The sequence below is a fragment of the Entelurus aequoreus genome, linkage group LG14, assembly GCF_033978785.1.
Source record: "Entelurus aequoreus isolate RoL-2023_Sb linkage group LG14, RoL_Eaeq_v1.1, whole genome shotgun sequence".
NCBI classification, from domain to species: domain Eukaryota; kingdom Metazoa; phylum Chordata; class Actinopteri; order Syngnathiformes; family Syngnathidae; genus Entelurus; species Entelurus aequoreus.
Genome location: NC_084744.1, coordinates 45128563 through 45151461, shown reverse-complemented (window position 1 = coordinate 45151461; position 22899 = coordinate 45128563).

Here is a 22899-nt window from a genome sequence, read left to right as displayed (position 1 = left end):
ACAATGAAAATGTCAACCTTAGCCCTAACCTAAATAATAAATATCCCCCTGGGCCCTATTCGGACTTTATCAGTGAATTCTCAGAGTTCGTTGCTGATCTAGTGACGCACGCCGACAATATAATCATAATGGGGGACTTTAATATCCATATGAATACCCCATCGGACCCTCAGTGCGTGGCGCTCCAAACCATAATTGTAGCTGTGGTCTTACACAAATAATACATGAACCCACGCATCGCAACGGTAATACAATAGATCTAGTGCTTGTCAGGGGTGTCACCACCTCCAAAGTTATGATACTTCCATATACTAAAGTAATGTCCGATCATTACCTTATAAAATTTGAAGTTTTGACTCATTCTCAACAAGCTAATAATAATAATAACTGCTATAGCGGCCACAACATTAATGCTGCCACAACGATGACTCTTGCTGACCTACTGCCTTCGGTAATGGCACCATTCCCAAATTATGTCGGCTCTATTGATAACCTCACTAACAACTTTGACGATGCCTTGCGCGAAATTATTGATAGTATAGCACCGCTAAAGCAAAAAAGGGCCCCTAAAAGGTGCACCCCATGGTTTACAGAAGAAATTAGAGCTCATAAATTATCATGTAGAAAACTGGAACGCAAATGGCGCGCGACTAAACTTGAGGTTTTCCATCAAGCATGGAGTGATAGTTTAATAACTTATAAACGCATGCTTACCTTAGCTAAAGCTAAATACTACTCAAATCTCATTCGCCTCAACAAAAACGATCCTAAATTTCTGTTTAGTACAGTAGCATCGCTAACCCAACAAGGGACTCCTCCCAGTAGCTCCACCCACTCGGCAGATGATTTTATGAATTTCTTTAATAAGAAAATTTAACTCATTAGAAAGGAGATTAAAGACAACGCATCCCAGCTACAACTGGGTTCTATTAACACAAATACGACTGTATATACGACGGACACTGCCCTCCAAAATAGTCTCTCTATTTTTGATGAAATAACATTAGAGGAATTATTACAGCGTGTAAGTGGGATAAAACAAACAACATGTTTACTTGACCCACTTCCTGGGAAACTTATCAAGGAACTGTTTGTATTATTAGGTCCATCAGTGTTAAATACTATAAACTTATCACTTTCCTCCGGCACTGTTCCCCTAGCATTCAAAAAAGCGGTTATTCATCCTCTGCTCAAAAGACCTAACCTCGATCCTGACCTCATGGTAAACTACCGACCGGTCTCCCACCTTCCGTTTATTTCCAAAATTCTCTAAAAAATTGTTGCACAGCAGCTAAATGAACACTTAGTGACTAACAATCTCTGTGAACTTTTTCAATCCGGTTTCAGGGCAAATCACTCTACGGAGACAGCCCTCGCAAAAACGACTAATGATCTATTGCTAACGATGGATTCTGATGCTTCATCTATGTTGCTGCTTCTTGATCTTAGCGCCGCTTTCGATACCGTCGATCATAATATTTTATTAGAGCGTATCAAAACACGTATTGGTATGTCAGACTTAGCCTTGTCTTGGTTTAACTCTTATCTTACTGACAGGATGCAGTACGTCTCCCATAACAATGTGACCTCGGACTATGTCAAGGTAACGTGCGGAGTTCCCCAGGGTTCGGTTCTTGGCCCTGCACTCTTTAGTATTTACATGCTGCCGCTAGGTGACATCATACGCAAGTACGGTGTTAGCTTTCACTGTTATGCTGATGTCACTCAACTCTACATGCCCCTAAAGCTGACCAACACGCCGGATTGTAGTCAACTGGAGGCGTGTCTTAATGAAATTAAACAATGGATGTCCGCTAACTTTTTGCAACTCAACGCTAAGAAAACGGAAATGCTGATTATCGGTCCTGCTAGACACCAACATCTATTTAATAATACCACCTTAACATTTGACAACCAAACAATTACACAAGGCGACTCGGTAAAGAATCTGGGTATTATCTTCGACCCAACTCTCTCGTTTGAGTCACACATTAAGAGTGTTACTAAAACGGCCTTCTTTCATCTCCGTAATATCGCTAAAATTCGTTCCATCTTCTCCACTAGCGACGCTGAGATCATTATTCATGCGTTCGTTACGTCTCGTCTCGATTACTGTAACGTATTATTTTCGGGTCTCCCTATGTCTAGCATTAAAAGATTACAGTTGGTACAAAATGCGGCTGCAAGGCTTTTGACAAAAACAAGAAAGTTTGATCATATTACGCCTATACTGGCTCACCTGCACTGGCTTCCTGTGCACTTAAGATGCGACTTTAAGGTTTTACTACTTACGTATAAAATACTACACGGTTTAGCTCCAGCCTATCTCGCCGATTGTACTGTACCATATGTCCCGACAAGAAATTTGCGTTCATAGAACTCCGGCTTATTAGTGATTCCCAGAGCCAAAAAAAAGTCTGCGGGCTATAGAGCGTTTTCTATTCGGGCTCCAGTACTCTGGAATGCCCTCCCGGTAACAGTTAGAGATGCTACCTCAGTAGAAGCATTTAAGTCCCATCTTAAAACTCATTTGTATAATCTAGCCTTTAAATAGACCCCCCTTTTTTTAGACCAGTTGATCTGCCGTTTCTTTTCTTCTCTCCTCTTCTCCCCTGTCCCTTGCGAGGGGGAGTTGCATAGGTCCGGTGGCCATGGATGAAGTGCTGGCTGTCCAGAGTCGGGACCCCGGGTGGACCACTAGCCTGTGCATCGGTTGGGGACATCTCTGCGCTGCTGACCCGTCTCCGCTCGGGATGGTTTCCTGTTGGCCCCGCTGTGGACTGGACTCCCGCTGATGTGTTGGATCCACTGTGGACTGGACTTTCACAATGTTATGTCAGACCCACTCGACATCCATTGCTTTCGGTCTCCCCTAGAGGGGGGGGGGGGGGGGGTTACCCACATATGCGGTCCTCTCCAAGGTTTCTCATAGTCATTCACCGACGTCCCACTGGGGTGAGTTTTTCCTTGCCCGTATGTGGGCTATGTACCGAGGATGTCGTTGTGGCTTGTACAGCCCTTTGAGACACTTGTGATTTAGGGCTATATAAATAAACATTGATTGATTGATCATTGATTGATTCTGTAACAGCTTCTTCCCTCAGGCCGTATGACTCTCGAACGCATCATAATTAAATTATCCCCTCAACTCCCCCCAAAATGGATTAACTCGCTGGAATAAAAAAGACAATACAACATGCATCCATAAACGTGGACGCATGTGGAAAAGTGCAATATATTTATCTGTACAGTAATCTATTTATTTATGTATATATATTCATATATATTTATTTATTTTAAATATATATTTATATAATATTTATGTATATTTATTTATTTATATATGCACCTTATTGCTTTTTTATCCTGCACTACCATGAGCTTACGTAACGAAATTCCGTTCTTATCTGTGCTGTAAAGTTCAAATTTGAATGACAATAAAAAGGAAGTCTAAGTCTAAGTCTAACTCGTATTTTTTTGTGATAGAGTGATTGGAGCACATACTTGTTGGTAACAAAAAACATTCATGAAGTTTGGTTCTTTTATGAATTTATTATGGGTCTACTGAAAATGTGAGCAAATCTGCTGGGTCAAAAGTATACATACAGCAATGTTAATATTCGGTTGCATGTCCCTTGGCAAGTTTCACTGCAATAAGGTGCTTTTGGTAGCCATCCACAAGCTTCTGGCAAGCTTCTGCTTGAATTTTTGACCACTTCTCTTGACAAAATTGGTGCAGTTCAGCTAAATTTGTTGGTTTTCTGACATGGACTTGTTTCTTCAGTATTGTTTAAGTCTGGACTTTGGGAAGGCAATTCTAAAACCTTCATTCTAGCCTGATTTAGCCATTCCTTTACCACTTTTGACATGTGTTTGGGGTCATTGTCCTGTTGGAATACCCAACTGCGCCCAAGACCCAACCTCCGGGCTGATGATTTTAGCTTGTCCTGAAGAATTTGGAGGTAATCCTCCTTTTCATTGTCCCATTTACTCTCTGTAAAGCACCAGTTCCATTGGCAGCAAAACAGGCCCGGAGCATAATACTACCACCACCATGCTTGACGGTAGGCAAAGTGTTCCTGGGATTAAAGGCCTCACCTTTTCTCCTCCAAACATATTGCTGGGTATTGTAGCCAAACAGCTCAATTTGTGTTTCATCTGACCACAGAACTTTCCTTCAGAAGGTCTTATCTTTGTCCATGTGATGTAGATTTTCAGTAGACTCATAATAAATTCATAAAAGAACCACATTTCATGAATGTTTTTTTGTGACCAACAAGTATGTGCTCCAATCACTCTATCACAAAAAAATAAGAGTTGTAGAAATGATTGGAAACTCAAGACAGGCATAACATTATGTTCTTTACAAGTGTATGTAAACTTTTGATCACGACTGTATATGATAAAAACAAAAAATCAATTAATTAACCAAAATTAATTATTTGAATTTGTTTTAATCAGCCCTTTAAGGCCTCCAGCAGCTTTAAAACGATTAAATCATATTGCTAAATAGACGATACGCTTTTTATTTTTTTTGACAGACCACACATTGACAAGCATATGTAAGACGGACCTGCAGCTCGATCACCTCCTTTCTCACAGCCATTTCTGTGCAACTGCCACTTTGCATGCACATTTCAAACGTCCTAAATATAGACGCAAAACAGATCCCAGTTTTAGTAAATCATGCTAAAGTATTATATTTGTGTTTTCTCATCCCGGTAGTGTGGGCGTTCTGATGATCAGCATATGGTCTGCATATTCAAGAAGACAGCCTCCTTATTTTGCTCACTAAAGAGACATAATCTTAGTAGGTCCTATTTGCACGTGTTTTTGTACATGCAAACATTTAGTAGATCAGGCTCTAACGCTACTAACGACATTAAAAAAACGAGCCGGTATGCCTTTGTGTTGATAGTTGAAGATGGCGAATAAGACAGCAAGGGTTGGTTGTCATATTTGTTCTCCTGCTGAAGACTCAGACTACAATCTTCCTTCAGGCAGTGTGACCAGAGATGGCAAGCTGACATGTGGCGTATGTCTGGGCGAGACCCTGATAAAAGTCCCGTGGACATCAAATGAGCAGCGGGAGCCCCGCAGCCTGAGAAGGAAGGAAGGAGACTGCGGGAGAGGAGATTCAAGTGTGAAGTGACGGAGCGAGAGTCCAGGCGGGTCTCCGTCCTTGCCTGTGGTGCTGCCTGGGTGCGGGTCTTCACTCATTTGTCTAAGATGGAGCGGGGATACGGGGTGTGAAGAAGGGTCATACCAGAGGGCTTTGTCACAATGTGTGAAGGTGACACCTCAGAGGACCTCCAGCCCTACCACCAACACTGCGGACAGTCAGTCTCTCCATTGGTCCTTTTCCTTTAGGGGCAAAGAAAGGACTCCTCACAGCGACACTTCATTCCATCCAGCAGATCTTCACTTGACTGGTCACTTTACTGCCTCCAATGTTTGAACACTCTCTTTGTCAGCTTCCTGCAGCCCGGAATGGTCCATCTCTGTGGCTTCTGGTAGCACACAACAGTCCCATTCCCCGATTATGAGTCAGACGAACAAAGAAAGCATCAGTGTGCCACGCTCCGCCTCCACAATTATGGTATGAAAAAGATTTGGTCACTGAATATTTCCCCTCCAATCTTTTTGAGCCCACATGTCTGAAGGAACTTTTTTTTTGTCTTTTCTACGTCCACACAAGGATTACTGTCAGAGTACTAGAGGAACACTATACACACTACAAACAAAATACAGTGTAAAATAAAGGAATGCACATTTTAAAAATATAATTCACACGTTTTGTAGATGCATTAATAGTTGCTGTAAGCTCATAGTCTTCCTTCTCCTTTTTAGACATGTTGAATCTCAAAACTGTAATCATAACACCTTGTATGCATGTTCAAAAAAAGTAAAACCATTCCTTTTACCAACTGTTTGTGGCCTAAATGAAGTACATTATGTCGTAGAAGACAATGCCACCCTCAATTGAAAGGAAGAGGACATTACTAATATCTAGGCCAGGGCAATATCCCCACAAACAGTTGTGGTCAAAAGTTGACATACACTTGTAAAGAACATAATGTCATGGCTGTCTTGAGTTTCCAATCATTTCTATAACTCTTATTTTTTTGTGATAGAGTGATTGGAGCTCATACTTGGTTGGTCACAAAAAACATTCATGACGTTTGGTTCTTTTATGAATTTATTATGGGTCTACTGAAAATGTGACCCAAATCTGCTGAGTCAAAAGTATACATACAGCAATGTTAATATATTTTTCCACACGGCGTGGTGAAGTTGGTAGAGTGGCCGGGCCAGCAATCGGAGGGTTGCTGGTTATTGGGGTTCAATCCCCACCTTCTACCATCCTAGTCACGTCTGTTGTGTCCTTGGGCAAGACACTTCACCCTTGCTCCTGATGGCTGCTGGTTAGCGCCTTGCATGGCAGCTCCCGCCATCATGTGTGTGTGAATGGGTGAATGTGGAAATAGTGTCAAAGCGCTTTGACTACCTTGAAGGTAGAAAAGCGCTATACAAGTATAACCCATTTATCATTTATTTAAGTCAGGACTCTGGGAAGGCCATTCTAAAACCTTAATTCTAGCCTGATTCAGCCCTTCCTTTACCACTTTTGATGTGTGTTTGGGGTCATTGTCCTAATGTGGCCAAACAGCTCAATTTTTGTTTCATCTGACATCACATGGACAAAGAAAAGACCTTCTGGAGGAGAGTTCTGTGGTCAGATGAAACAAAAATTGAGCTGTTTGGCCACAATACCCAGCAATATGTCTGGAGGAGAAAAGGTGAGGCCTTAAATCCCAGAAACACCATTCCTACCGTCAAACATGATGGTGGCTGTATTATGCTCTGGGCCTGTTTTGCTGCCAATGGAACTGATGGTTTACAGAGAGTAAATGGGACAATGAAAAAGGAGGATTACCTCCAAATTCTTCAGGACAACCTAAAATCATCAGCCCGGAGGTTGGGTCTTGGGCACAGTTGGGTGTTCCAAAAGGACAATGACCCCAAAAACACGTCAAAAGTGGTAAAGGAATGGCTAAATCAGGCTAGAATTAAGGTTTTAGAATGGCCTTCCAAAGTTCTGACTTAAACGTGTGGACAATGCTGAAGTAACAAGTCCATGTCAGAAAACCAACACATTTAGCTGAACTGCACCAATATTGTCAAGAGGAGTGGTCAAAAATTCAACCAGAAACTTGTGGATGGCTACCAAAAGTGCCTTATTGCAGTGAAACTTGCCAACGGACATGTAACCAAATATTAACATTGCTGTATGTATACTTTTGACCCAGCAGATTTGCTCACATTTTCAGTAGACCCATAATAAATTCATAAAAGAACCAAACTTCATGAATGTTTTTTGTGACCAACAAGTATGTGCTCCAATCACTCTATCACAAAAAAATAAGAGTTGTAGAATTTTTTGGAAACACAAGACAGCCATGACATTATGTTTTTTGCAAGTGTATGTAAACTTTTGGCCACGACTGTATGCTGTCCAGAATGACCAGGACGACAGAGGCTGATGCACAAATCTAAGGAACAATTTTATTAATTCAATACAGTAGTAAGAGTTACCACAGGAGGAGTTTGGTGTAGAGGATTTACCACATAAAGTTTGATGGGATACAGTGTAGGACAAAGGGCAATGGCTAGTAGGGATAGGACTACCCAGGGGGCTAGGCTGGAAAGGGTTACTGATGGTAGGGCTTGGTCAGAAGGCTTTAGGCCAATAGGGGGCATGCAATCCACTGCAAGTCCACAGCACACAAACTAATAGTGTAAAACCAAATAATCAAACGTAATGAATTCAAATACAACAAACCATAAATCAAATATGCAATCCATCTGACTTAGTAAGTAAGTAAGTAAGTACATTTTATTTATAAAGCACTTTTCACAGATAAAACAATTCAATCAAAACAACAGGGGCAACATCATAAAAAGAATACAAAGTGGATTACAAATGATAGTTAAAAGGTGCATTAAATAAAAGCTTTACTAAAGAGAGAAATGTTCGAATGTTTCTTAAAAGTGTCAACACAGTCAAGATCACGGAGGGACTGGTGCACGTTGTTCCAGAGTCTGGTAGCTATCGCCTGGAATGCCAGGTCTCCACGGGTTTTAAACGAGTTTTTGGGATCTTTAGAAGACCCTGGCCTGAAGACCGTAGGCTGCGCCCTAAAGAGTAGGGGCATAGCAAATCAGTGGCAAGTCAACTGAGGGGCCCCACCATGCAATGCACGGAATGTCAGGACTAAAATTTTTAACTCAAAAATGGGGGTAATATGGGCTGTTCTGGGTGCACCGGTCAAAAGCCCGGCAGCCGCATTTTGTACAGTCTGAAGTCTCTTTAGCGTTGACTTGTTGAAAAATGTGAAAAGAGAATTGCAATAGTCAATACGAAATGAAATGAATGCGTGAATGATCATTTCCAGATCCAATTTAGACAGCAAATTTCTCACTTTACAAATATTACTGAGTTGATAAAAACAGTTTTTGGTGAGTTGACCCTCCAAAGACATTGACTGATCAAACACAACGCCAAGGTTTCTGAGGCTGCTTTTAACAGATGCACCCAGAGCACCAAGGGAGTTCTTGATCAGGGGGATCTTAGGCTAAGCCGGTACGCCTATAACCCTCACACCATTGCACGTGGCCCGAAAAAATAAATAAAACGTATATGTACATTGCCACAAGTTTACGGTGGGAAAAACAGTGATAAATAGTGCGCAATATCTTGCACTCCTCCCTGTGGGCAGGTATCATGACATTAGTAAAAAGCAAAACAATTCTACAAATACATAAATAATGTACACTAAAACATCATTTAAATATACACTTTACCAAAATAAAGTTGAATACCTTTTAAAACCAGGCCTGCCAGCTAATACTAGAGACTGTAGAGACTGACCGGGTAACTGGAAGCTATAGGGGTAACACATTTCAATGAGCCAGATGGACTTGAATGCAGCAGCCATGTATAAAATTCAACTGACATGTGCCCCATACCTGAAACCGCTACTACTGGTAACCAATCACACAGTTCAATTCAGGGCTACAACCAGAGCTTTAAAGCTCAAAAACACTGTAAAAGGGGTGCACATATTAGTAAAATGGAATAAGCAAAATAGAGTAACCCAACAAAGGTCATTCTAAAAGCTACACCTACCACAATATCCAGGCAGGCAGTGTATGTGCACAAAATCCGCACTTCTACTAGGGTATTGAGTTTACGGTTTGCACTATTAAAGGGGTATGTGCATTATTATTATTAAAATGTAGTGGTTGCAAACATCAAACAAAACCAATAAAACCAAAATCAACACCTACCCTGTAGCCAGCAGGTCTGCTCACCAAACACTCAAAGTCAGGCTACCTGTTCTAGCACCCTCTACCTGTCACATGTATAAAAGTGAACATGGATTTGTGAAATGAAAAATTGTTTACTGATGTGGTTTACTGTGTCATCACTTCATAACAATTAGGGTTGCAAAATTCCGGGAATATTCAAAATTGGAAACTTTCAATGGGAATTAACGGGAATATTTGGGAATTAACGGAAATTAACGGGAATTAATGGGAAATTAATGGGAAATTAATGGGAATAAACATTGAATGCAACATGCTAGATCTTGCAGCATGATTATTAGCTAAAACAACCTGATTTAATGCAAATTCAGTGGAATTTCAACCCTTGACTGTGCATTCCTCCGTCACATGTGCAGATAATTCCCAGCAAGCTACACACTACAGCAGGGCCATTGAGGCCACACTAGTGTTTGAGCCCAAGGACTTCATCCAGTCAGGTAAGTTTTGATGATATTACTCGGGTAAATATATTTGATCTATGGTATTTAAGTTGAATAGAGGTGTAATTGCTTGTTACTGTATGACTGTAGACTACTCCAGCAGACTTCCACTCAAGCTGGCTAGCTGTTCCTGTACTTGTTAAATGATTTTGGGGCCAATATCTCTAGCTAGCTAGGTTTATGTACCACCACAGTCTCATAATGAACCGAAAATATTTCTCCGTTAGCTGTGATGCTAATTTTCTCTATGTTAAATCCCATTCATTTAAGCTAACAACGTTAGCGATCCGAATTGACCTTTTTTGAGATCTGTAAAGTTCAACTAGCAAATACTAAATCAAAACGTGGTTTCCTCTGCCTTCCGTTCTGCTAGCCATTCTGTTGTCATACAAGAATTTAGGTTATAGTTTGATTTAGCATGCTGATTGAGTGATCATGTATTCATCTAGCCTATTTCTATTCATTTGTCCATCAGTAAAATATTTTTAAAGACTACTCCAATTGTTTAGCTGACTATTTATATCTGTGTGTGGCATCGCATTAGTGTTTTACAAGCTTCTCATCTTATTCTACAGAATAGGATGGAAGGTGTCCAACTTTGAATAATAAAAAAATGGTCAAAATCTCCAAAATTCCCGAGCTTAACTTTCCATGGTAAATTTCCGGAAAATTTACAGGAAACTTTCCACCCCTTTGCAACCCTAATAACAATGCATGTGTCATGATTTGGCAGCACTGCTGCCGCCTGTTTGCTTTTAGTTGCAGTGCCCGGGTTTCTGGGTCAAGGGGCGAAACCACCTGCGTGCACACGATACTCATTTCTTCCTGACTACTTAAAGGCCTACTGAAATGATTTTTTTTTATTTAAACGGGAATAGCAGATCCATTCTATGTGTCATACTTGATCATTTCGCGATATTGCCATATTTTTGCTGAAAGGATTTAGTAGACGATAAAGTTCGCAACTTTTGCTCGCTGATAAAAAAAAGCCTTGCCTGTACCGGAAGTAGCGTGACGTCACAGGAGCTAGGATTCCTCACAATTCCCCGTTGTTTACAATGGAGCAAGAGAGATCCGGACCGAGAAAGTGATGATTACCCCATTAATTTGAGCGAGGATGAAATATTCGTATATGAGGAACGTTACAGTGAATGACTTGAGAGGCAGCGATGGACGTATCTTTTTTCGCTCTGACCGTAACTTAGGTACAAGCTGGCTCATTGGATTCCACACTCTCCTTTTTCTATTGTAGATCACAGATTTGTATTTTAAACCACCTCGGGTACTATATCCTCTTGAAAATGAGAGTCGAGAACGCGAAATGGACATTCAGTGCCTTTTATCTCCACGACAATACATCGGCGAAATGATTTAGCTACGAGCTAACGTGATAGCATCTTGCTTTAACTGCATATAGAAACAAAAGAAATAAACCCCTGACTGGAAGGATGGATAGAAAATCAACAATACTATTAAACCGTGTACATGTAAATACACGGTTAATGCTTTCCAGGCTGGCGAAGGTTAACAATGCTGTGCTAACGACGCCATTGAAGCTAACTTAGCAACCGGACTGCACAGAGCTATGCTAAAAACATTAGCTCTCCACCTACGCCAGCCAGCCCTCATTTGCTCATCAACACCCGTGCTCACCTGCGTTCCAGCGATCGGCAGAAGGACGAAGGACTTCACCCGATGCATTTGGCGGCCCGGAGACGTAGGAAGTCAAGGTGAGGTCGGCGGCTAGCGCGGCTAGCGCGGCTAGCGCGACTAGCGCTCCAACAAAGTCCTCCTGGTTGTGTTGCTGTAGTCCGCTGCTAATACAGTGATCCCACCTACAACTGTCTTCTTTGCAGCCTTCATTGTTCATTAAAAAAATTGCAAAAGATGTCCAGAATACTGTGGAATTATGAAATGAAAACAGAGCTTTTTGTATAGGATTCTACGGGGTACCATAACTTCCGTTACTCGGACTTCGTCACGTGCATACGTCATCATACCGCGATGTTTCAGCCGGATATTTCCCGGGAAGTTTTAAATGTCACTTTATAAGTTAACCCGGCCGTATTGGCATGTATTGCAATGTTAAGATTTCATCATTGATATATAAACTATCAGACTGCGTGGTCAGTAGTAGTGGCTTTCAGTAGGCCTTTAAGCTCTCCAGACCCTTCACTCGGGGCCAGTGGATTCCTGATGGTTCACCCTTCCAGTCGTGCACATCTCCTGTGCTCCACTCACGCTCTCGTTTCCTGGCGCTGGTGCCTAGTTTTAACTGTTACCTTTCCATACATTATGTGTGCCATTTCTGTTCCCCCACACTTTAAGTGTGCACTCTTAGTTATTTTTACACACTAATTTTTGAGCGTGCTTTTAGTTATTATTCTTGGGTTTTTTTTTGCTCTGCGTTGGAGGATGACCACAACTACCCTGCCTTTTTGGAACATATCTAAGGGGTTGTATTTATATGTTGTCATATTTATATAAATGTATATCAGTGGTTTCAAAGACTGAGGCATTTCTTAATGCAGTAGCTTGGGAAAAATAAAGAAAAACGTATTTCATAAAATCTGCTAAACTAGCTTAAAAGAGAACAACATTTTTTTGCCTATAATGTACAACCCTTATGAGAGACAAGAGTGCGTCTTTTTTTAATGCATTCTAATTCGTAAATAAATGTAAATAGAAGTCTGTTTTCAATGTCGCTAATGGGAGGCATTTTGACCATAAAACCTAAATAAACAACCATCCAAAAAGCGCCAACAATACTCCATTTACGAGTCCTGAATATTGACCAAGTATCAGCGATATTGTTATTATAAGTGTTTAAGTTAAGGACCTACATTTTATTAGAGGGAGGCAACTTCCTTATGCTCCTGTATTGACATTGTCAGCTGGTGAGTTGCTTTCTCGCCTCAGAGCTCGTAAAAGTTTATTCGAGATTATAAAACCATGTCTTTCATCTTGATAGTAAAATGATATAGACATAAACTGGGAAATTAGTACACTTTGACAGACAACTAAGACCCGGAGATGGCGAGAAAGACGCTGGTTTGCACCCAACCTTTGTTTAACCCTTCGCAAGGATAATGAGTCATTCTTCATCTAAACGGAAATATATAATGTGTTGTAGTTGAAGAAAAAAATGTCTATGAAATGAATATGCCTTCGTATGCTTAAAATGATCAAAATACGCAAATATTACTTATTATAAATATGACTGCCACTACATTGCATATACATACATACATGCATACATACATCATGTATATAAAACCTTCATGGATGTGTTGGGATGTTTTTTTAAACACTATATAGGCAGAATAGAGCTAGAGATTGACGTAACTTTGTTTTTCCAACTACGGGAAGGAGGAAAGTGAGTGTGAAGCACAGCGCTGAGAGGAAGTGGATGATATTTATTGAATTAAAGAAATACTTCATCAAAAACATGACGAGGTGTGTAGCAGCTGCACCATACTGAAGCAGAATTAGTCTAACACCGGCCAACAACGTTAAAACAATAGCAAAACAGCAGACATTTATCCATGAAAATATAGGGAAGCTGCTGATGGTGTATCTAATGGAGACGCAGATACCATAGAAATCCACTCTCTAAGGTAAATGCTGCAAATTATTATTGCATTAAAGGCCTACTGAAACCCACTACTACCGACCACGTAGTCTGATAGTTTATACATCAATGATGAAATCTTAACATTGCAACACATGCCAATACGGCCGGGTTAACTTATAAAGTGCAATTTTAAATTTCCCGCTAAACTTCCGGTTGAAAACGTCTATGTATGATGACGTATGCGCGTGACGTCAATAGTTAAACAGAAGTATTCGGACACCATTGAATCCAATACAAAAAGCTCTGTTTTCATCGCAAAATTCCACAGTATTCTGGACATCTGTGTTGGTGAATCTTTTGCAATTTGTTTAATGAACAATGAAGACTGCAAAGAAGAAAGTTGTAGGTGGGATCGGTGTATTAGCGGCAGACTACAGCAACACAACTAGGAGGACTTTGACTTGGATAGCAGACGCGCTATCCGACGCTAGCCGCCGACCGCACGGATGATCGGGTGAAGTCCGCCGTCCTTCCGTCGATCGCTGGAACGCAGGTGAGCACGGGTGTTGATGAGCAGATGAGGGCTGGCTGGAGTAGGTGGATAGCTAATGTTTTTAGCATAGCTCTGTGAGGTCCTGTTGCTAATTTAGCTTCAATGGCGTCGTTAGCAACAGCATTGTTAAGCTTCGCCAAGCTGGAAAGCATTAACGGTGTAGTTACATGTCCATGGTTTAATAGTATTGTTGATTTTCTGTCTATCCTTCCAGTCAGGGGTTTATTTCTTTTGTTTCTATCTGCAGGTAAGCCTGATGCTATCACGGTATCTCGGTAGCTAAAGTGCTTCGCCGATGTATTGTCGTTAAGATAAAAGTCACTGTGAATGTCCATTTCGCGTTCTCGACTCTCATTTTCAAGAGGATATAGTATCCGAGGTGGTTTAAAATACAAATCCGTGATCCACAAAAAGAAAAAGGAGAGAGTGTGGAATCCAATGAGCCAGCTTGTACCTAAGTTACGGTCAGAGCGAAAAAAGATGCGTCCTGCACTGCACTCTAGTCCTTCACTCTCACGTTCCTCATCCACAAATCTTTTATCCTGGCTCAAATTAATGGGGTAATCGTCGCTTTCTCGGTCCGAATCGCTCTCTCTGCTGGTGTAAACAATGGGGAAATGTGAGGAGCCTTTCAACTTGTGACGTCACGCTACTTCCGGTACAGGCAAGGCTTTTTTTTAATCAGCGACCAAAAGTTGCGAACTTTATCGTCGATGTTCAGTACTAAATCCTTTCAGCAAAAATATGGCAATATCGCGAAATGATCAAGTATGACACATAGAATGGATCTGCTATCCCCGTTTAAATAAAAAAATGTCATTTCATTAGGCCTTTAAAACTATAAAACAACTTCAGTTATTAGTAGTAGATTCTATTGTATGGGGGAGAGGGGAGCCAAGCACCAAACATTAAGTTCAATTTTTTTGATGAAAGATGTCAATTTTAGATACAAGTGTTTTGAGTTAAGAGCTCCATCACTGAACCAATTAAGCTCTTGAGTTTAGGTACAGTACATCCGGAAAGTATTCACTGTATTATTATTCATTGTATTACGTTACAGCCTTTTTCCAAAATGGAATACATTCATTGTTGCCTTTCAAACTCAGCAGACAATACCTCGTATTGACAATGTGAAAAGTTATATATATTTGTTTTTCTTTTTGCAAATTAATTTAAACTAAAGAACTAAAAAAAAATCATCTGTATAAGTATTCGCAGCCTTTGCTGGAAATTGTGATGTATCATGTTGTGTCTGTATGTATGTTGGAAATAAACTAAACCATAAACCAGACTTTGTTGATGCACCGTTGGCAGCAATTACAGCCTCAAGTCTTTTTTAATAAGATGCCACAAGCTTGGCACGTCTATATTTGGGCAGTTTCGTGTAATGTTGTAAGAAATAATATTTCTATTAAATAGGCTTTACTTTGCATTTTAATTAACGTGGGATTATTTTTTGTATTTAGAAATAATAGTACCAACTTTTTTTTTTCTTTTTTTTCTCCAACATTCGTGGCACTGGCGTGGCGCCCCCTGATGGACGGCGCCCTTAGCATTTGCCTATACGGCCTATGCCATGGGCCGGCCCTGCTGCCAACGGTGCATCAACAAAGTATTGAGCAAAGGCTGTGAATACCTATGTACATGTTATAATTTTTTATCTTCAATGCATTTTTCTATTTGTTTTAAAAACAAAACTTTTCACATTGTCATTATGGGGTATTGTGCATAGAAATTGGAGGACCAAAATGAACTTATTCCATTTTGAAATAAGGCTGTAACATAAGAAAATGTGGAATAAATGAAGCACTTTCCGAATGGATTGTAGTACTGTACTATGTTCTCTCAGGGAAGGCTCACTGTTATACACATTAAAAAAAACAATTGACTGTAAATTGTTTATGTCGGTTGTCATTAATACATTGTAACAGGAGCAGTCTATTACATGACAAGTCTATTTTGCGAGTCAGTTTGCTTTGACTTTGCGGGTCCCTTTGTGTTGTTTCGTATATCAAATGGTTGTTTACATTGTGCAAAGGGACAGTTAATTGGTCGCGTTAAGCATGATTCCATCAATTATACAAAACCGGTTGTGTACACTGCAAAAACTTAAATCTAAGTAAGATGAAATATCTCAAATAAGGGTGATATTTGCTTATTTTCTGTCTGATAAGACAATTCTTCTCACTAAGCAGATTTTATGTTAGAGTGTTTTACTTGTTTTAAGTGTTTTGCTCCTAAATGATCTCAGTAAGATATTACAGCTTGTTGCTGAGAGGTTATGACCTATATTGAGTAAAACATGCTTGAAACTAGAATATCAACTGATGCAAAGCTGTGTCATCAACACTCACAAGTATAAAACTGCTTTTTTAAAGTAATAATTTTCTTATTTCTAGCATGAAATAAGAAATCATGACTTTGACACAATTGTGTCTCATAATTAAAACAGATGACAGCCAAATGGACTTTGCTGTTTTATTTCCAATGAAACAAGAGGAAATACGTACTCTTATAGTAGTACAGTTGGCACAGTACAATAAACTGACAGTTAATATTTAAACATTTAACATGTGACATTTCAAACAATTTTGAACACAAATAGTTCATGCACATTCAGATGAATTCTTCAAAATTACAATAAAAAAAAAATATATATATATATATACACTACCGTTCAAAAGTTTGGGGGTCACCCAAACAATTTTGTGGAATAGCCTTCATTTCTAAGAACAAGAATAGACTGTCGCGTTTCAGATGAAAGTTATCTTTTTCTGGCCATTTTGAGCATTTAATTGACCCCACAAATGTGATGCTCCAGAAACTCAACCTGCTCAAAGGAAGGTCAGTTTTGTAGCTTCTGTAACGAGCTAAACTGTTTTCAGATGTGTGAACATGATTGCACAAGGGTTTTCTAATCATCAATTAGCCTTCTGAGCCAATGAGCAAACACATTGTACCATTAGAACACTGGAGTGATAGTTGCTGGAAATGGGCCTCTATACACCTATGTAGATATTGCACCAAAAACCAGACATTTGCAGCTAGAATAGTCATTTAGCACATTAGCAATGTATAAAGTGTATTTCTTTAAAGTTAAGACTAGTTTAAAGTTATCTTCATTGAAAAGTACAGTGCTTTTCCTTCAAAAATAAGGACATTTCAATGTGACCCCAAACTTTTGAACGGTAGTGTATATATATATATTCCTTGCGCACTAATTGACTGGAAGTGCACGCAGTTGGCGCGATGATGTCATGTTATCGATGGGAAAATGCATTTTTAGACCATATGATTTGCCTGAGCGGCTAGGAGACCCCGAGAGTAACACGCGGTTGCCTTGTTGCCTTTCCATTAAGAACAATAAACTAGTTTTTAGTATAAGCTTGCTGGTTTCAAGAAATGTAATGCCGAGCGCATATCATTATGTCAAGCTAATGGCACTAGCATTTACTTGATTTAATAATATTTTTCAACATATTGAGAAAAAGGGTCTCATATTTGTTTTTTCGATCAAGAAAAGTGCACTTGTTATTAGTGAGAATATACTTATTTTAAGGTATTTTTGGGTGCCTTGGGGTTAGCTAATTTTACTTGTTTTGGAAAGTCTTGACAAGCCAAATTTTCTTGTTCTATTGGTAGATAATTTTGCTTAGTTCAAGTAAAATACCCCTATTTTTTTTATTTTTTTTCCCTTGTTTTTGAACACTGACTTTTTCCAGTGTACATTTGAATTTTTTGGGGTATTACTATTTTCACTGCATATATGAAACTGTACTAACTTTGGAGCGGGTGTGAACAGCCAGTAAGTGGAACAAAGACATTTAATATTCTTACCTTTTTATAGCTACTTACCTACCGTGGTTAAGTTATTTCTTCAATAATACAACAATTATAACTACAACTCTTGTGTCTTCTTCAAGGGCTTCTTGAGACACATCAAAATAATCCATCGGGCTCTTGAATCAATCGCGGCGGGTTAATACACCGCCAGAGATATTTATCATGCATAACTTACATTCGGAGCAGCGACAATTATGCACCGTCTTCATCTGCATGTCTTCGTCTTTTATTGCCCATGCGAGGCCTCCTGCTCCACCGCTACTCAGCCGTTATAAATGTTTAAAAAATGACCTTTGGTAACGAGTTTGTCATTGTTTGATTCAGAAATATCAACCGGGCCATTATAGTGGCAGCTTTCCCCCCCAATCAATATACAATAGCGTATTAATATTTAATGTTTTATATGTCACTGTGTTATAAGACGGAAATGTGTTGTGAGGCAGCAGCTGTTTATTTTCATGAGCGACAGAGAGAATAATGTACTGCACATCATGTACACACGGACACATGATCTGCAGGGTGTGCACTCTCTTACTGGAACTGACTTACATGTCCTTGCCCCTTTCTTAGAGGCCTGGAGTCTTTTTTGTCCTTTAAAGTAACACAAAGTAATAGTACTATAACAAAAATATATTGAATTCCTTAGACATGGTGGGTGTTGTTAATATTTGTGGTTCTGGTCTATTTAAAACGTTGATTCATACAAATGGTATAGTTTGACAAGAAGCACATCGGTTTGTTTTTTCTTGACATTGCTTGTCTCCTGTCATGAAATCAGAATCTCCCCTGCAGCTCAGCAGCCTCTTTGTTTTGCTCTCCAAAACTGGAACAAAAAAATGTTTGTGCTCAGGATATTTTTTAGGCCGGGTGGCACCTCCGTTTTCATACGCCCTACTTTTCTCAGGATTGAGACAAACAAATGTTGCCCCAAAGTTTGCCCCGGTTTCCGCCTGCGGTCTTAAAATAACATTGCGCGTAACAATCTAAGGCAGGGGTGGGCAATTAATTTTTACCGGGGGCCGCATGAGCAACCCGAGCACTGCTGGAGGGCCACAACGACAATATTTCAATTAAATTTTGCTCAATATTATTTTTGATATATACCGTAAGATAAATAATAATAATAATAATAATAATAATAATAATAATACTTTCATTTAACCTAACTTAACTTTATACCAAAAGCACTGCTTTGGAAATCATTTGTACCCCTTTCAGAGATCACATTTAGTTCCCCTTAAACATCCTCATGTTGCACAATGAAATGTAAGCATAGGATGAAGTGTGCATTCCTGTAACTTTCTCGAGTAACAGCATTCCATGATTAATATAAATCAGGGGTCACCAACCTTTTTGAAACCAAGATCTACTTCTTGGGTACTGATTAATGCGAAGGGCTACCAGTTTGATACACACTTCAATAAATTGCCAGAAATAGCCAATTTGCTCAATGTACCTTTAACTCTATGTTATTATTGATAATTAATGATATTGACACTTAATTGAATGGTTTAAAAGAGGAGAAAACACGAAAAAAAAAGAAAATTAAATTTTGAAACATAGTTTATCTTCAATTTCGACTCTTTAAAATTCAAAATTCAACCGAAAAAAAGAAGAGAAAAACTAGCTAATTCAAATCTTTTTGAAAAAATAAAAAAAATAATTTATGGAACATCATTAGTAATTTTTCCTGATTAAGATTAATTTTAGAATTTTGATGACATGTTTTAAATAGGTTAAAATCCAATCTGCACTTTGTTAGAATATATAACAAATTGGACCAAGCTATATTTCTAACAAAGACAAATCATTATTTCTTCTAGATTTTACAGAACAAAATTTTTAAAAGAAATTCAAAAGACTTTGAAATAAGATTTAAATTTGATTCTACAGATTTTCTAGATTTGCCATTTTAACATTTTAACCTTGCTGGCAAACACATAAACCCCAAAACCAGGGAAGTTGGCACGTTGTGTAAATCATAAATAAAAACAAAATACAATGATTTGCAAATCCTTTTCAACTTATATTCAATTGAATAGACTGCAAAGACAAGATACTTAACGTTCCAAACTGGAAAAACTTTATTATTTTTTGCAAATATTAGCTCATTTGGAATTTGATGCCTGCAACATGTTTCAAAAAAGCTGGCAATGCCAAAAAAGACTGAGAAAGTTGAGGAATGCTCATCAAACACTTATTTGGAACATCCCACAGGTGAACAGGCTATTTTGGGAACAGGTGGGTGCCATGATTGGGTATAAAAGCAGCTTCCATGAAATGCTCAGTCACCACTTTGTGAACAAATGTGTGAGCAAATTGTCCAACAGTTTAAGAACAACATTTCTCAATGAGATATTGCAAGGAATTTAGGGATTTCACCATCTACGGTCCGTAATATCATCAAAAGGTTGAGAGAATTTGGAGAAATCACTGCACATAAGCAGCAAGGACCAAAACCACGTGACCTTCGATCCCTCAGGCGGTACCGCATCAAAAAACGACATCAGTGTGTAAAGGATATCACCACATGGGCTCAGGAACATTTCAGAAAACCACTGTCAATAACTACAGTTTGTCGCTACATCTGTAAGTGCAAGTTAAAACTCTACTATGCAAAGCCAAAGCCATTTATCAACAACACCCAGAAACGCTGCCGGCTTCGCTGGACCTGAGGTCATCTAAGATGGACTGATGCAAAGTGGAAAAGTGTCCTGTGGTTTTACGAGTCCACATTTCAAATTGTTTTTGGAAACTGTGGATGTTGTGTCCTCTGGACCAAAGAGGAAAAGAACCATCTGGATTATTATAGGTGCAAAGTTGAAAAGCCAGCATCTGTGATGGTATGGGGGTGTATTAGTGCCCAAGACATGGGTAACTTACACATCTGTGAAGGCACCATTAATGTTGAAAGGTACATACAGGTTTTGGAGCAACATATGTTGCCATCCAAGCAACGTTATCAACCCTGCTTATTTCGGCAAGACAATGCCAAGCCACATTTTGCACGTGTTACAACAGCGTGGCTTTGTCGTAAAGTAAGGCGGGTACTAGACTGGCCTGCCTGTAGTCCAGACCTGTCTCCCATTGAAAATGTGTGGTGCATTATGAAGCCTAAAATACCACAACGGAGACCCTGGACTGTTGAACAACTTAAGCTGTACATCAAGCAAGAATGGGAAAGAATTCCACCTGAAAAGCTTTAAAAATGTGTCTCCTCAGTTCCCAAACATTTTCTGAGTGTTGTTAAAAGGAAAGGCCATGTAACACAGTGGTAAAAATGCCCCTGTGACAACTTTTTTGCGACATGTTGCTGCCATTAAATTCTAAGTTAATGATTATTTGAAAAAAAAATTATGTTTCTCAGTTCGAACATTAAATATATTGTCTTTGCAGTTTATTCAATTGAATATAAGTTGAAAAGGATTTGCAAATGATTGTATTCTGTTTTTATTTACCATTCACACAACATGCCAACTTCACTGGTTTTGGTTTCTCTAGAACACTGGGGTCCAAACGTGTTATTTACACACCTGAAGCGTCCCTCAAGGCACCCTTTTAAGTCCTCACCTTTCTGGCAGCAACACATTTTTGTTTACATCAGATGCAGTCAGTAGTCATTTGTGACCTAGCGGTGTTCCTCAAGGTTTCATTTTAGGTCCTCTGTTTTTCATCATTTGGGCTATTCAACTGGTGCCCTGCCAGTTCAGTTCAAAAAACTGATGAGAGACTGACATTTTTGCAGCAGATGCTTAAAAAGACTATAATTCTGTCATAGGAATGATCTATGACAGAAGGTCCTTAAAAACAACAGAGCGCTCCTGTAACTCTGTAAAAATAAGTACAACAAAATCAAATATACTGCAGAGATAAGAAATAAGAAGTCTTGTGGATCCCCGGTTCTTGGTTATTAGGAAATGTGGCCCCAAAACCATTTAGTTGAATGTCTCTGATCTGCAGGCTACGGCTATACAAGCTGTACATTGACTACTAGGTTTGTAGGGTATAATTAGTATAATACCACCATATTAATGAATCGTATTCGGTACTATACCACCTCTAAAACGTACCAGTCCCTCAACCCCCTACCCCCTCGTCACGTCGTGACATTGCTGGTTTACGAGCAGAGGAGCATGTTCGGCAGCGCACACACACAGAGTACTTACAAGCAGACACAGCGTGTAGACAGATAAGGGAGAACGGACGCATTTTGGCTTAAAAACTAACGATAAAGGTGAAGTTATAACACTGAAACACCCTCAGGAAGAGATGCTTTAAGACACGGCAGTGTTGTAGCTACTTTTAAATCACTAATCCTCGTCTCCATGGTGACAATTAAGATTAAGATTAAGATTAAGATTAAAGTACCAATGATTGTCACACACACACTAGATGTGGTGAAATTTGTCCTCTGCATTTGTCCCATCCCCTTGGGGAGCAGTGGGCAGCAGCGGCGCCGCGCCCGGGAATCATTTTGGTGATTTAACCCCCAACTCCAACCCTTTGTTGCTGAGTGCCAAGCAGGGAGGTTATGGGTCCCATTTTTATAGTCTTTGGTATGACTCGGCTGGGATTTGAACTCCAACCTACCGATCTCAGGGCGGACACTCTAACCACTAGGCAATTAAAGTCAGTTTCTTACGAGTATCATTATCACTGCAGGACGGGGAATAGGTAAACATGCTTCACTACACACCGAAGCTCATCGGCGTCACAATGTAAACAAACGCTATGGGTGGATCTCCACCTGACATCCACTGTAATGATACCAAGTACATGGGCGATACTACTATGATTATGTCAATATTTTTTGGCATCACATCTTCTTCCATTAAAAAAAAAATTATAATATGTTTATAAATAAATATGTCCATGGACACATGAGGACTTTGAATATGACCAATGTATGATCCTGTAATGACTTGGTATCAGATTGATACCCAAATTTGTGGTATCATCCAAAACTAATGTGAAGCAGCCAAACAACAGAAGAATAAGTGATTATTACATTTTAACAGAAGTGTAGATAGAACATGTTAAAAGAGAAAGTAAGCAGATATTAACAGTAAATGAACAAGTAGATTAATAATTCATTTTCT